General features: G+C 45.8%; 1 pseudogene; it reads left to right on the forward strand.

The window, feature by feature from the left end:
* Positions 1 to 14,283: 14,283 nt before the first annotated feature.
* LOC123811329 lies at positions 14,284 to 14,749 on the forward strand (annotated as a pseudogene).
* The last annotated feature ends 663 nt before the right edge of the window (positions 14,750 to 15,412 follow it).

Consider the following 15,412-nt stretch of genomic DNA (forward strand, 5'->3'; position numbering starts at 1 on the left):
TGGTGGGGGTTCAGAGGTCTCCTTTGCATTTTGGCCTAAGAAAAAGGCAATCAGTGACTTAGGGATGGTGAGCAGAGCTTGCAGCATTTTCCTAATGTCTTTGTAGGTTGGGAATAAATCTCCAGGGATGGGGCAGGGCTGCAGGCTACTTCCAGTACAGCAGGATCAGGGCTATGAAAATAAGCACACAAAGGAAACTTCAAAGCTCTTCCGGAATCTGAATAGGCAGGGCACTGCGGAAGGGTCATTGGATGTTAACTTTGCACTGAAAGCTGTCTTAAGAGCTTTCAGATGTCCCTGCAGCTCTGAAAAGACACAGGACCCATCCTCTCTCAGTGGAGTCAGGATTTGACAGGGCCCTGAAGGCAAAGACAAGGTGAACAGAGCCCAGAAGTTGGGGGTCTAGCTCTAACTGTTCTCCGGCTTAAGAACTAAGGGAGATTTCATCTCTGCACAGTGAATCTGACCACTGCAGGGGCTTACCCCACTTCAGTCCTGCCTCTTCCCAAACCTGGTCAAATCCTGACACAGCTACTTTAGAGTAGGGCTTGGTGAGAATTACTAGCATCATTCATTTCTGAGGCCCAAGTGGCTCCTTTATCTTTGATAGGCACAGGGATCAAAGGAGGGTATTTATGTCTTAGAAACAAACCTCCCATTCTTTCCCCTGCTTTAATAAATAAGAAAAAGCTCCTAAGCCTCCTTTCCTCGCCCATCTCTTCCCTGCCCAGTCCTCTCTGTCTTAACTGTCCCTGAACTAAAACAAACCCTTCTCTCTACAATTTCTCTCCCTTTCTAAAGAACCAGGTCAGGTCAAGCCACCGTCTGCCCTGCTCCAGAGAATCTTGGCTGCAGCTGTGCTGTGGAGGAAGTGGTGCTGATCCCTCTGTCCCAGGGGAGGGTGGAGGTCCCTGACCTCAGTCAGGCTCTCCCTGGGAACCTACAGTCTTTACTTTGCCGAGGTGTGTGTATCAGCGCTGGAGTCAGAATACCTGGGTAAGCTAGAATCCTGGCCCTGTCGCTTATCAGGTGTGGGACCCTGAGTGAGTTATTTAACATTTATAATCCTTAGTTTCCCATTCACTAAATAGGGACAATAATAGCACCTAAGGCAAGCTTATGAGAAGTAAATAAGATAAAATATGTAAAATGCTTATTAAAAAGCTTGATACAAAATAAAGTCAGGTACATTTACCAATATCTCAACACCCTTATTTTATTTCCAAGAATGTGTAGCTGGAGTGCAGACAGAGTCATTCCTGCTCTTTGTGGCCTCTAAGAGATGCCGAAGTGAGGGCCCCACCAGGACCGGGGGCCACCACTGTGACAGGGGTCAGGTTGTGTGGGCAGAGGGGGCTGCAGCCTTACAGAAGCTGTGAGAGGCGCCCAGGTCAGTTTCCCTACCTTGGCATTATTGGTGTTTTGGGCAAATTTTTGCTATGAGTAGTCATCCTGAAGTTCAGTGAATTTCAGAACTTTTAGCAGTATCTCCGGCCTCTTCTCACTATGTGCCAGTAGCAGCCTTCTAGTTGTGACAATAAAAATAGAATAAAAATTAAAGAAAATATGTCTCTAGACATTGCCACATGATTCCTAGGGGGTAAAACCGCCCTTGCTGGAGAACCACCTGTGTAGGCAGATGGGGAAGTATGGGGGCGCCCCCAAAGGGTGAGCTGAGATGAGGAGGCAGGAACGAGCATCACCAGACGGAGGACTCTCCCTCCCCAGGCAGGGCTCGGGCTGACCCTCAAGGCTGAGTGCACAGGTTGACCTTGGAACATTCCCCTGACTTTCTGTCCATACCCCCTACCCCCAAGCCCCTGGATTCCCCCTGTAAGCATGTGGCCTACCTTCCTCAGGGGTCCCTGCTTTGATGTGAGCCTCCATGGTTCCTGTCACCAAACCAAAATACATGACCCTGTCCAGCCCCAGGGGCCCCGGCTGAGACACATAGCCCCAAATGGCACAGGACTCTCACTGAACAAACTTTGAGTCAATTCTCACCTCAGGGCAGAGCATGGAGCCAGGTTGCCTGGGTGTGAATGGGTCCCTGCTTCACTACTCACTCACTGTGTGAGCTTGGACAAATTGCTTGACCTCCCTGTGCCTGTATACCCTTACTGTAAAATGAAGACAACAATAGCATTCACTTCAGAGGCTTGTTATGAGGTTTAAATGACTGAATATTTAAAAGTGCTTAGAACAGAGCCTGGCACATAGCAAGTACTGGGTATTGTTCAATAAGCTGAAATCCATCAGGAAGCTGCTACAGACCAGGATATGCCACATTCTGTAAATCGGCAGTTGCCCCAGCTATTGTTAGCAGCCATCTGGGCCCACAGCTCAGCAACCTTGGGTCTTGAGTACAGCAAAGAAAGAATTCATAGCCAAGAACTCTAGTGCAAGAGGAAGTTTATTTAGCAAGCAAAGCAAAAGTTCACTTGAAAGAAAGAATTGAGCGGACTGCTCAGAGAGCTACCTTAACCTTTTAGAAAGAAAGTTACAGAAGCAAAAGTGAGCCAGCTTGGCTGCATGGACTCAGGAATCAAGTTACAGAGACAAAAGAAGGGCCCTTGGAGCTTCAGAGAGAGAGAAAGTAAAGATGCAGGCTTGAAGAAGGAAGGGGGAGGGTGCTCTACAGAGAGAGAGAGAGAGAGAGTGAGTGCGAGAGCAAGCACTGTGTCCTTTGTCTCAAGGGTTTTTTATCTGTTTTCTAAAGGCAGGAATTTTAGGGGGGTCTTGGGGGAGGATCTCAGTAAAATATTTACCAGCTTTCCAGGTGTGTCCTTCAATATGCTGATCCATCAACATGAACATATAAGGTCAGGGTCATGGTCTCCACTGATTGGTCAGCACCAGGGAGGTCATTGGTCATAACACCTGGTCCTGATGTCAGCCATGGTGTCAATTTATTTGGTTTTGCTGCTTTTCTGGGTCTAGAGCTTAAACACAACTGAGGCCTAGATGTTATCTCTAGTTTGACTAAAACTCTGTCTTTGATTATTTGATGCTAAAACCACATTGTCCTGAGAGCTTAATGCTTAAGGGAGTGGTCCTGCAAAGGAGAAGGAAGCAGGTGAGGCAGAGCCTGGATGGGGCCAGTCAGAATCATCCACCTGTCTCAGTTTCCCCATTCTACTTGCCAAGGAATTTCGTAGCATCTTACTCTCTTGCCTCACTATGACCTAAGGTCCTGCGGTTATATTTCTGTGGGTGCCTGGGGCAAAGGGGCTGTGAATTCTGAGGTGTCTCTGCTACAGAGAGTGTTGTTCAGACAGAAACTCAGTGCCAAGGGATCCAGAACTTCCCACTTCACAGCCCCTGGGATTCCTTTGATTTGAGAGTGTTGAGAGGAAAAACTTCTTCCTACCAACTTAGGTTTGAGGGGTGGCGTGAGAGGCATGTGAACTAACTGACAGTAGACAGATTAACAAGAGAAAAGATGAGGTTTGCACATATACTGAGTGTGGGCACAAGGAGTAACGAGTAAGTCACTGAACAGTCAGAGGTAAAGGTTTTTATATACCAACTTAACAAAATCAGGGGTTAGGCTTTTGTTTGGGTTAGGATGGAAAGTTCTGATGAGGCATGGGTTGTTTACATGATTTCTTTGGGAATATCCTGGTGCCCAAGGTCCGTGCCTCCCAGGCTGCAGACCTCCTGAGCACGGGGGGTGGGGCTGTGGCAGCTGCCATTCCGAGAGCTCCATGCAGTCAGGTAAGGGACGTTCAGATGGGATTTCTTTCTAGTCTGGTGTTGGGTCATTAGTCTCTTCAAGGCAAGTACCTGGGGAGGGAGAAGGAGTGAAGAAAGAAATGGAGGTGAGGGGCTGTGACTTTTGGGGAGGCCTACTACGTCTGCCTGTCAGAGGAAGCAGCGCCACAGCCAGGAAGGCTCCTTAAAAACTCCTCCACATGGAGTTGCTAAGTGCTTGCGTAGGTTATCTATCACTATGTAATAAATTACCTGAAAATTTCATGGCCTTAAAAACAAACATTTATCATCCCTGAGACTGTTTAAGAGTCAGGGATTTGGAAGCTGCAAAGCTGGTGGTTCTGGCTCAGGGTTTCTCATGACGCTGTGGCCAAGGTGTTGGACCACGCTGCTTTCATCCGAAAACTTGACTGGAGCTGGAGGGTGTGTCCCAGGTGGCTCCTCATGTGGCAGCTGGCAGGAGGCCTTAGTCCCTCACCACGTGGACCTCCAAGAGGTCTGCTTGAATGTCCTTACCATGTAGTAGCCAGTGGCTCCTTCCAGAATGAGCAGCCCAAGACAGAAACTGAGGCAGAAGTCTCATGTCTCTGCTCAGCTGGCCTCAGAGGCACAGGCCATCTCTTCTGCTGTATCCTGTTGGTCATGTCAACCCGCCCTGCTTCAGTGAGAGAGGAGATGGCACAAGGGCGTGAACGCCAGGAGGTGGGGATCACTGGTTAGCATCTGGCTGGCTACCACAGACTTGAAGGTCTCTCTCCCAGATGTTCTCCTGGGCATTGGCCCAGATGTCAGCCCAGTTCAGGCAATCCCTGGCAAGGCCTCGCAGACAAAGGCCTAGTGCACTGGGGTGGGATTTGGTGCTGCTACCCATTGCCTTGGTCTGCCTCCTCGCTGAGCAGCCCATCCACTCAGAGTTGGGTGAGTCAAGCCCATCTACCATATGGAGGCTTGCCATTAGTGACAGCTAATGGCAAGGCACTGGGTGGGAGAAGCACTGGGCTAGTGGGCCCCTCTCTGAGTCAAGACTGATAAATGAAACCTTCCCACTAAAATTAAACTAAATTAAATTTAAAAAAAAGACAGTAGGGAAACGTGATTGTAAAAGGTTGGCCCAAGATTTCAGAGGAGGGGAACATGATGGGGCCGGGACAATCCTGCAGGTTTCAGAGAGCAGATAGGACTTCAGTTAAGTCCAAGCACTGCAGCTCTTCCTGGGCCCAAGATGATGAACTAGCCACTGCTTCCTGCTGTTCTGTGCCTCCCAGCCACTGCACATGCTCTTCCCTCCCGCAGGAATACCTTTCCCCTTCTCATTAACTCCATTTATGCTTTCAGATTGAGCATGAAACACTGCCTCCAAGAAGCCGTCCCTGAAGCCCTTCCATCTGAAGCAGCTGCCCACCTCTGTGGTCTCAAAGCACCCACACCCTCACCTCACAAATCTCTAACAACACTGGACCACACTCACTGCTTAGTCTCCACTAGACTTTAACCTCCTTGAGAGCAGGTGACAATGTCAGATTCAAATCATACACTGCCCAGCACAGTTCCTGGTGCGTACTCTGCACTGAATAAATGTTTGTAAAAGGAAAGGGGACAGGGGCGGGGGGGGCGGGAAAAGATGGGCTCAGGAGACAACAAGTAACTTGTCTCCCTCCCTTCATTCCCCGTGAGGGGGGCTTCGAGCAAAATCGGAGCTGTTGGCTAGAACCACTCTCCCTTTGCTGTTTCACATCCTGAAAAAAACTAACCTGGACAGTTCTAGCTTAGACTACATAAAATGTCGTTGGGGAAACAGCTTTTGGTGCTGAAAGCATGCAAAAAAAAAAAAAAAATGTGGGCTGAAGGAGGGTTTGTTCCCAGAATATCCTGACTTTGCTGGAGGAGCTTGAGGCTAATAATAGGTTGAAACAGCCCCAAGATGACAATCTCTCTGGGAAAATCTTGTGACCCAGCACGTTCCCTGACAGCAGTCAGCAGTGCTGGAAGGAGGCTATCTGTGTTTAAAGAGACTCAAGGCCACGGCATGGAGTGGACCCAAAATAGGATCAGCCGTTGGAAAATCACAGGGGTCTGAAGGTTCTGGAGCACTCGACTTCCCCTGGCGCTGCCCAAGGCCGCCCTCCAGCCCCACTGTGCCCAGAGGCCCAGGCGATAGCCAGCCCGCTGCCCCCTCTGTGCACACATTAGACCTCTGGTTATTCACAGCCACTCACTCGAGTTCTTTTTCCACATGCATCAGGTTAATATTTTAAATATTAACTTATGTTTTGTTTTGGTTTAGTTTTCTGTTAGCTGAAACTACATGTAACGCAGAACAAAATAGCCAGCTCCCTGGTTCAAGGCACCCACGTCCGTCAGCAGGGGCAGAGCTCGCTTTCATTTATTTATTCTTTTACCTCTTCACCCGTCCCTAACCTCATTTTCCTCCTCTTACTGCTTTTTTGTGATTCTGTATGTCCTGCTTACCTATATTTCCATTTGTATCCAGCCCCAGTATTGGTATTATTTTGTGCATATTTTTTATTATTTTTTTCAATCCTCACCTGGGGACACTTTTTCATTGCTTTCAGAGAGGAAGACAGAGAGGGAGAGAGAGGAACATCGATCAGTTGCCTCCCACTCACTCCCTGGGCATGTATTTTTTCATAAATATGCTGCAGCGGTTGTTCCTATACGTATCATTCCTGTCTCACTTCTCTCCAGTCAAGATTCTGAGATCTTGGAATGGCCCTAAGTCGATACAAATAACTATGGACCAGAGCCTTCCCTTTATCTGCGGGATAGTACTCATCATTTGCACAGAACACATTTTATTTATCTACGTCACTATGAGTAAACTTCTGGGTGTTTCCAAATCTTCGCCATCACAAACAATCCTGTAAAAGCATATTCACGCATGTCTCTGGGCACCTGGGCAGGAGTTTCTCCAGGCCCCGCACGCAGAAGTGCCGGGCGGCGGGGTCTGTCTGGATCCCACTTCACTCAACACTTCCAACAGCTGCCCAGAGCCGCACGCCAGCCATCACGCCCGTGAGCGCTTCTGTTTGCCGTCACCTTTGGCAGAACGGGATATCACCCAACCTCTTAATATTTGCCAACCTGAGCGGTATAAGAGCTATATCTACATCTTAACCAAATTTTCCGTAATATTTTCCTTCCTATCCCCCATCTGCGTTCTTATTCCAAGTGCCAGGTGGTTCTGTTCCCATGTCCTCAGGGAAGGGACGTGATGGCTAAAAGCAGGAGAAGAGTGGAAGGGAGGGAGAAGTTACCTCTTTCTGGCTTTTGAGTTTCAAAATCCCCGGCTTTTGGGGAACCCAAAAGGATTCATGGTGCAGAAAAAAGACTGGGAGAAAAACATAGTGAAAAGAGAGGAAGAGCAAGCAGCCCCTTTGACCCAGCCCCGCTGGGCCAAACCACGGTGGCTGGGCTGGGTGAAGGAGAACGTTGGGAGGAAGGAAAGGAACGTTTCCATGGGTGGCGAACCAGCATGCTGACTGGCTGAGGCAGTGGTGTGGATGGAGGAAGGGGGTCGGGTGTGAGGGCCCCTGGGGTGGGGGGTGGGGGGTGGGGGGTCGGGTGTGAGGGCCCCGGGGGTGGGGGGTGGGGGGTGGGGGGCCGAGGCTCCCTGGGTGGCAGAGCCTTCCTCTAACGCCTCTCAACCCCAGCTGGTTGGTGGGTGTTGCAGTGTAGACATCTGACCTAGTTACCAGGTATTTCCTTTTTTTTTTCTCAAGAGAATTCAAAATGAGAATTTTTATGTGGAAACTCTCTTCTTAAAAAAAAAGTTCAAGCATATTAACAGTTGGTAAAATAGTCTAATGAACTTGCTTGTACTTATCAGCAGGTCTCAACAAGTATCAACTCACAACCAGTTTGGTTTCATCTGTAATTTCCCCCATTCCTGAATATTTTGAAGTAAATCCCAGACTCACCATTTTCTTTGTAAAGATAAGGACTAACGTTTCTACCCGTAACACAATGTCCTGACTAAATAAGTCCCAATAATTTCCCATTAAATATCTTGTCAGTGTTAACATTTACAGTTTTCTCAGAAAGGTCGTAAGAGTTTTTATTTTCTATTTTACAGTTTGAAACAGGATACAGAGTCCACACATTGCAAGTGATGGATGTTTTTAAGTTTACTTTAACTGTAGGTTTGCTCCCCTTCTTTTCGTCCTTGCAATGTATCTGTTAAAGAAGAAACCAGGCCCTTTGTCAGGTAGTTTCCCAGAGTCTGGATTTTGCTGGTGCCATTGAACATGTTTCTCTGTTTTCTGCATTTCCTGTAAATTGGTAAATGGATCTAAAAGCTAAAGCTCTCATAACAAAATGCTCATAATCTTTCGAAAAGAATTTTGAATACTGTCTGAGCCAGACAAAATATCTCCTGCCCTGGCTGTGACCCGCATGCCCCTTATTCCCTGCTTCTGGCTGAGATGTCAGCGGGTCGTGCGCGGAAGCATTCAGGGCTCTCTGCTCAGTGCTGAGTGAGCCCCAGAGAGGGAGCAAAATCCGAATGAATGTGTAGGATCTGTGAGCAGGGGGCCCTGTGCCTCACATTCCATACTGAATTGCACTGAGAGAGGGGGTGAGACCCCAGAGATGGAAAGAGGGTGTGCATCCCGTGGAGGCAGCCAGAGCCTGGGATGGCCTGGCAGGGTGCTTCACAGGCACTCAGGGGCAGCCCAAGAGTGCAGAGATGCCTGGTCCTGAGGGACCCCACGTCTCCATACCAACCAAGGAGCGTATGCCCTGCCCCATCCCCAGGGCCACCAGAAGTCCTCCAAAACTAGGCTACTAGAGGAAAAGGGGGTGGACCCCACATGGTTGGGACAAAGATCAGGACACCTTGATGGAATGGAGACTGTAGGAGAGGTTCAGCTGCATTCAGGAAAACAGAGAAGCTTATGTTTCTTCCTTGCTCGAGTTTGGGCACTGTGGTTCCTACTCATTTCAAGGGGAGCTGCCAGGGGCCCCTAAAAACCCCTTTGCAGCACCCTGCAGAGATATGTGGCCCTCTCCCCTTGAGTGAACTGGACTGAGGATATGAGGGTAACCTTCAGAGGTCAGTGAGGACTCTAGGAATCCTCCTCTCCCTTCTTCCTTCCTGTTTGATTTTGATGGAAGTATTCACCTAACTTCCTGGGTTTTGTCCTTTTAAAAACCATTTGAGAGTACCTCATAATTAATTTACAAATGGATTTTGTTTTTCAATATGAACTGAAGCTCTTAGTTTTTAGTAGAAGAAATTTGACTGTGTTTATTTATTACTATGTTTAGTCATTTCCAGGGTTCATATTTTATATTTTCTTGTTTCTTTTCTATTATGTCTTTTGCTTATTTGCACCTTATAAGTAAGTATGTGAGGTAAGTCACATTTTAAAAAATGATTTTATTTATCTATGTATTTATTTTTAGTGGGGGGAGGGAAGGAGAAAGAGAGGGAGAGAAACAGCAATATGTGAGAGATAGCAGTCAGTTGCCTCTGGTACAAGCCCTGACCAGGGACCCAACCCACAACCCAGGCATGTGCCCTTACCGGGATTCAAGCCAGTGACCTTTCGGTTCACAGAATGACACCCATCTAACTGAGACACCTAGGTTAGGGCAAGTCATGTTTATTTATTTTTCAGTAGTTAATGGGCAATTAACTTAAAACAAACAATGAACATTTTCTTTTCTATACTTGGTCCTATCAACAATCAGAATTTTCAACTCTCTTCTATGAGAAACAAAACAATTTTGCTTTTCACTGCCTACCAAGTAAAGGCAAAAAGTATTCAAAAGAATTTAAAAGGTTATCATATAATGGAAAAGACATGTTTAATAAAAAATGTTAGGAACGTTGACTACAGATGACCCCAACATATAGTTCCAAAATACGTAAAGCAAAAATGGATATAAATACAAGGAAAGTTCTTTTAGAAAAACGATGGAAAAGAGATTTTACTGGCCTATCTTCGATTATGCTTGAATTCCACTGCATAAAAGCAGAAGTGCAAATATGGCAGCTTAATCAAAGGGAGTGTTTCTCCCAAGTTACAAGAAGTCTGGCAGCCTCCAACAACCAGCGCAGAGGTTGTGGAAATTATCAATATTCAGGCTCCTCCTAAATTCATGCTCTGCTAGAGTATGTCATTTTTAACCTTGAAGGATAGCAGAATATGCCATTCCAAATATGCCATTTTGGCATAAATATTATTCTAAGCTAAAGGCAATTGAGAAGAAGCAAATTCTAATAAGCTCTCTGCCCTCCCCTATTTGCCTAAAAGCAGGATATAGATTTGTAAGGGTTCCCCTCTCCACCAAGAAGGACAAAAGTTAATCACTACAGATAACTCTAAACCCTTATTAGCCTGGAGACAGCACCAGAGGACTCTACCATATGCAGCCAACCCAAATACTACTTAACATAGGAATTTTCAGGGAGATGCATACCTCTCTCTTTAACTCTTTGACTTCTGTTTGTTTACTCTTGAATCCCTGCCTTCCCCTGGAGGGTGACACATTATTTCCCTGTCTCTGGCAAGTCACATCAACTAGTCTCTTAACTAATCACTCTATCTCAGCAACACACTTGGTTGGTTGGACAGCGCCTTGCCCATTTCAGCCAGAAACCCAAGTCCCCTACTTACTATGATGCTCCTCATCTCTCACCTTAGCCCCCCAGCCTGTCCCATCCCCTGAGAAAAAGTATCTCAGAGACAGAATTAATAGACCTCCTGTACTGTATATAATTTCTAGCTGTCCATGGCATGTGATGTATGAGTCCATTCCCAGATGTTCTCATGCATCACATGCTAGGCCACAAGCACAATCTCAAGTAGTTCAAAAAAACCCAGAAATGATACATGCTATGTTCTCTGGCCAAAATACAATAGAATGAAATATAAAGTAACAACCAAAACAAATAAAAATAAACCAACTACTTGGAAATTTAAAAATTCTCACTGAGTCAGCAATTGAATTGGAAAGAAAATCAAGAATACAAAAGGAGTTTATTCAGAAAATGATTGTTAAAACATGCCACAGTAATCTCTGTGGAATGTATTCAAAGCAGTACTTTTAGGAAATTTTATGATTTAAAATTTTCTCTGTTTTGGTGGTTGATAAAAAGAGACCATTTTAGAAAGAATTCCACTAAAGATTTAGAAAGGGAACGTAAAGACAAGCTAAAAAAGAAGAAGAAAATATGACAATAAAAGCAGGGGATAATTTTGAAAATGAAAAATAATTTTACTAGGCTCAACAAATAAAACCAAAAGCTAAGTATTTGAAAAGTAAAGCTACAATTTATTAAACTAATAACTTGGGAAGGGGAAAGAAATGTAGAACGTTATTCAGCTACTGGAGGGGGGGGGTGTTAGTTTTCTATTGCTGCATAACAGATTACCATAAACTCTGGCTTAAAAGAACACATATTTATTCTCACAGTTTCCCTGGTTCAGGAGTCCAAGTATAACTTCATTGGGTCCAGGACTTAGAGTTTCAGCGGCAGCAGTCAATATGTTGGCTGCACTGTATTCTCATCTGGTGGTTTGACGGGGGAAAAAATCTGCTTCCCAGCTCAGTTGTTGGCAGAATTCATTTGCTTATGTCTGCAGGGCCGAGGGCCCAGCTTCTTACTGACTGTGGCTATGCTCAGGTCCTAAGGACACCTGCAGGCTGTTGCCATGTGGCCCTCTCCATAGGCAGTTCACAGCAGGGCAGTTGGCTTCTTCACGGCCAACAGGAGAATCCCTCCTGTCTACTTAGACAGTCTTATATAACAGACTTAATCAAGGAGTGACGTTCTATCACCTTAGCCATGTATTGGGTTGGCCAGGCATGTACCCTGACTGGGAATCGAACCTGTGACACTTTGGTTCACAGCCCATGCTCAATCCACTGAGCTACACCAGCCAGGGCTATTCAAAACAATTTTATCAGATTGTATTGTGACAGCTGTCCTATCAGCATGCATTTAAAAAAACATCTAAATTGGTGAATTTTTGTGTAGTCATTTTAATATTGAAGATGGAAGTAAATATGCAACATTTTCAGTGCATTATGCTTTAGTATTTCAAGAAAAGTTAAAACACACACAAAAAAAGATTTGTGCAGTGTATGGAGAAGGTGCTGTGACTGATCGAACGTGTCAAAAGTTTCGAAGTTTCATGTAAGAGATTTCTTGCTGAACGATGCTCCACCATCAGGTAGACCAGCTGAAGTTGATAGTGATCAAATTGAGACATTGAGAACAATCAATGTTATGTCACGTGGGAGATAGCTGACATACTCAAAATATCCAAGTCAATAAAGTTATTGGTGAAAATGAAAAATATGTCTTATATTTTACCAAAAAACCTAAACAGACTTTTTGGCCAATCTGATAACATACCTAATCAACAAACTAACATCCCCTCTCCCTTGCCATGGCATATAGGTTAGAAGCAAGTCACAGGTTCCACTTGCACTTAATGGAAGAGGATTGATTATACAGAAGTGTTCTTCACTGGAGGTCACCTTAGCTGGCTCCCACATGTTGGGAACCGCCCTGACTGGTTTCAGAAGCTGAAACCCCCACCTAGGCTAAGGCTAACTAAGGGAACGCCCTTGGAACCGTAAGCCAGCAAGGAGACAAAAGCTTATCTCCCTGGCAGGAATGCTGCTTCTGCTGCTTTATTCATAACTGAACCCCAAAAAGCTTGGTCGGTTAGCCAAAGACAGGTAAGATTCCCCAAGGGGGGAATGACCTAAGACAGGCACGATTACTTGGGAGGCCCCCCAAAAGAAGGACTTTGGGGACTGCAGCAAAAGGGGGTGATGGACCCTCGCTCCTCGGCTTTGACATAGCCTGAGTTCTCATTGTCTGGGAGAAAATCTCCTTATCTCTTGGTTGCCTTAGTTCCCGTGCTCCACCTAAGCCTGAAACAATGACAGGGTGGTGCAGCTCTGTGCTGAAAAGGGCGGATTCCCCGGGTGATCAGGCCTAAGAAAGAATATGTAAATTACTGTGAAGCCTGCTTTGTTTAGAATGCTCTCAGGTGAATGAGAAAGGTCCTAGGAGGAAGTTAGTTTGTTCCTCAAAGTCTTACAGCTCTTTTACCCCAACTCAAAATAGACCCTCAGACTTCCTTGTTTTCTATGGTTCCTTACTTCCCCCGTAATGAGTACTGTACTTTACCTGAATTATTATGTAAAACGAGCCCAATAAAAGCAGGTTTGGACAGTAAATCGGCGTGCTCCCCACTAGAGGGGGTGGCCATTCTGTCCCTACTTCTCCACAGAAACTAGTCTGTCTCTGTGCATGTTTTTTCTCGCGTGTTTTCGTCGAGCCATCTGCAGCATTCCGTGATCACTGCTGGCCGGTGGCCCACGCATCACCCACATATTGTTGTCTACCACAATATGGGTGAATGCCTTATCCCCCCAAACTTTCCAAAGCTAATTACCTGACCTTAAAAAATGGCATTTGAGGAGTTCTGTTCCCTGACGATAAGACTGAAGCTCCAAAAGAGGCATAAGCAACAGGGAGTATGAGCCTTCGAGAACAGTCTTGGGCCCTCACCTGTATGCAATTTAACACCCATTGCTACATCCCAATCTACAGTGCAGCTTGAGTCTAGCCTCTGTCCTCACTTCTCCCTGACTTCAGACCCAGCTACAGTACTGTCAATGCTTGGCTTCACTGTTTGGCTTGACAAGCACCTGCAACGGAGTCTCGCTGTCCATGGTATTATGCTATCTTGCTAAGGCCATACGTGCAATGCATACAACCTTAGGGGCCTAGAGACATTCTAGGTCCACATCACTTGGTCTCATCTCCTGTCTTATAACCTGCCTTATCCACCAGATGTTGCAAATATTCTGATCCATATGCTGAAGGGCCTATCTGTGACTGACGCTGTAAAGAAAGGGGCAGAGGAGTACAATTTACAAAGTCTTACTTGGTAAAGGCTCTCTAGGGATTGGCTGAACTGGAATTGAAAGACTCTGGGACTGCTTTTGTTAATGATGGCACTAGTAAAATGTATTTTTTATTTTTATAGGATGATCAGAGAGGAGCTGATGCACTGATTTGGTCTTCACTAAAATGAATTGGGCTTAAAACATCTCTGCTCTGTCATACCTTGTTTCTGAACTTGGAAAAATATGGCCTATTCCACAGTTCATTCCGAGATATAAAATACACATGGCTTGATCCTGAAATCTAATAAAGGTAATGCACAAATAAAGAATACTATAGGCCATGTATTCTCTTTTTAAAAAATTTTAAATTTAATCTTTATTGTATTTTTTCCATTACCATTTAGTCCCCTTATACCCCACTCCCTAGGCCATGTAGTCTCAGTGGGGCAGTATCACCATGCATTCCAACGGAACAATTTGGTTCTTAGGGTGTTCAAAATTCTTATTCTTTTTCTGTAGAAAGTGCAGATATACAGTTAGCACATTTTCTGTGGACTTAAAGTGACATGAGGAGCAATTAGGAAACAAACATCTAGCAGAGAAGGTGGAGGTAGTCCACGGAGGCCGCTTCCCACTCCTGAGTGGGTTCCGAGCTTGATCTTGCGCTGAGCCATGGCCCAGAATACGCTGTCCTCGCACTTCTGCGGTGGACATAGATGAGTTTGACAAGAACAAATTCACGGACCAGCAGGAAGAGACAGGCAGCCGCAGGGGCAGGCGAGCCAGGCCTGGACCTAGGGAGGTGGATGGGCTCCAGTGACAGGGGGCTGTGCTCTGGCGCTCCACACAGCCTGTGGAGCTCTTCGGGCAGCACCGGAAATCAAGCACTGAAGGAATGAGCCCGGGCCACGGTGCTCAGAGTGCTCACAAATTTTAAGAGCGGCGAAATTGAGCAGGCTGTGCAATCACTGGGCAGAAATGGCATTGACTTGCTAATGAAGTACATTTATAACGGGTATGAGAGGCCCACAGAAAATATAATAGCATTGCAGTGCTACCCCAGTGGCATGAAAAGGCATTAGCAGTAGGAAGTCTACGCTCCATTATGAGTTCTTACAGTAAGAAAGACTGCTTTTAAAAAAGAAAGACTCACGTTACCTTGAGAAAAATTTTGGATACACAGGCTGGTGAAGACGGGACTTATAAATGACCATCTTCCTAGGAACTCCCAACTGTTCCAGGACATGTGTCTGCTGAAGTGTATTTTATCTTGAAGGTGGAGGGAGAAATTGTCTTGCTGTTTCCTGAATCCTTTGCAGGATCTGCTAGTCTCTGCCTTTGTCCACGAGTAATGCAGACTGCTGTTGTGACTGTCTGCCAGAGTGGCTGGCCGGTGTTGGTCAGGGCTACCTGTGAGCACTGTCTGTTTAAAACCGGGGATGGGTTGGGGGGGAGGGCACGATTTGAGCGGGTGCAGATCCAAGGGCTGCAGTGAAAGGGAGAGCTTGTGTTTTGAAGGGGAAAATCCCAGAGGGTGTGTACAGACATCCCATCCTCCGAGGAAAGCTATCCTGTCCTCCGAGGATGCAGCAAGCACTTCATGACTTCATCATGAAGTGCTTGCTGCATCAAAAAGCTCTTGGCCTATTAGTATATACATAAACAAAAAGAGAGTAAAAGATGTCTCAAAAGTCTTCTTAGAGAAGAATAATGAGAAAGAGGATAAGAAGCATTGCTTCAGGGCATCTTCATTTATATTTATAAACCACCCACAAATCTCACATTTAAAATGTATATAAAA

Source organism: Phyllostomus hastatus, unplaced genomic scaffold (genome assembly GCF_019186645.2).
Source record: "Phyllostomus hastatus isolate PE091 unplaced genomic scaffold, TTU_PhHast_1.1 phas_scaffold_78, whole genome shotgun sequence".
In the NCBI taxonomy this organism is placed as follows: Eukaryota; Metazoa; Chordata; class Mammalia; order Chiroptera; family Phyllostomidae; genus Phyllostomus; species Phyllostomus hastatus.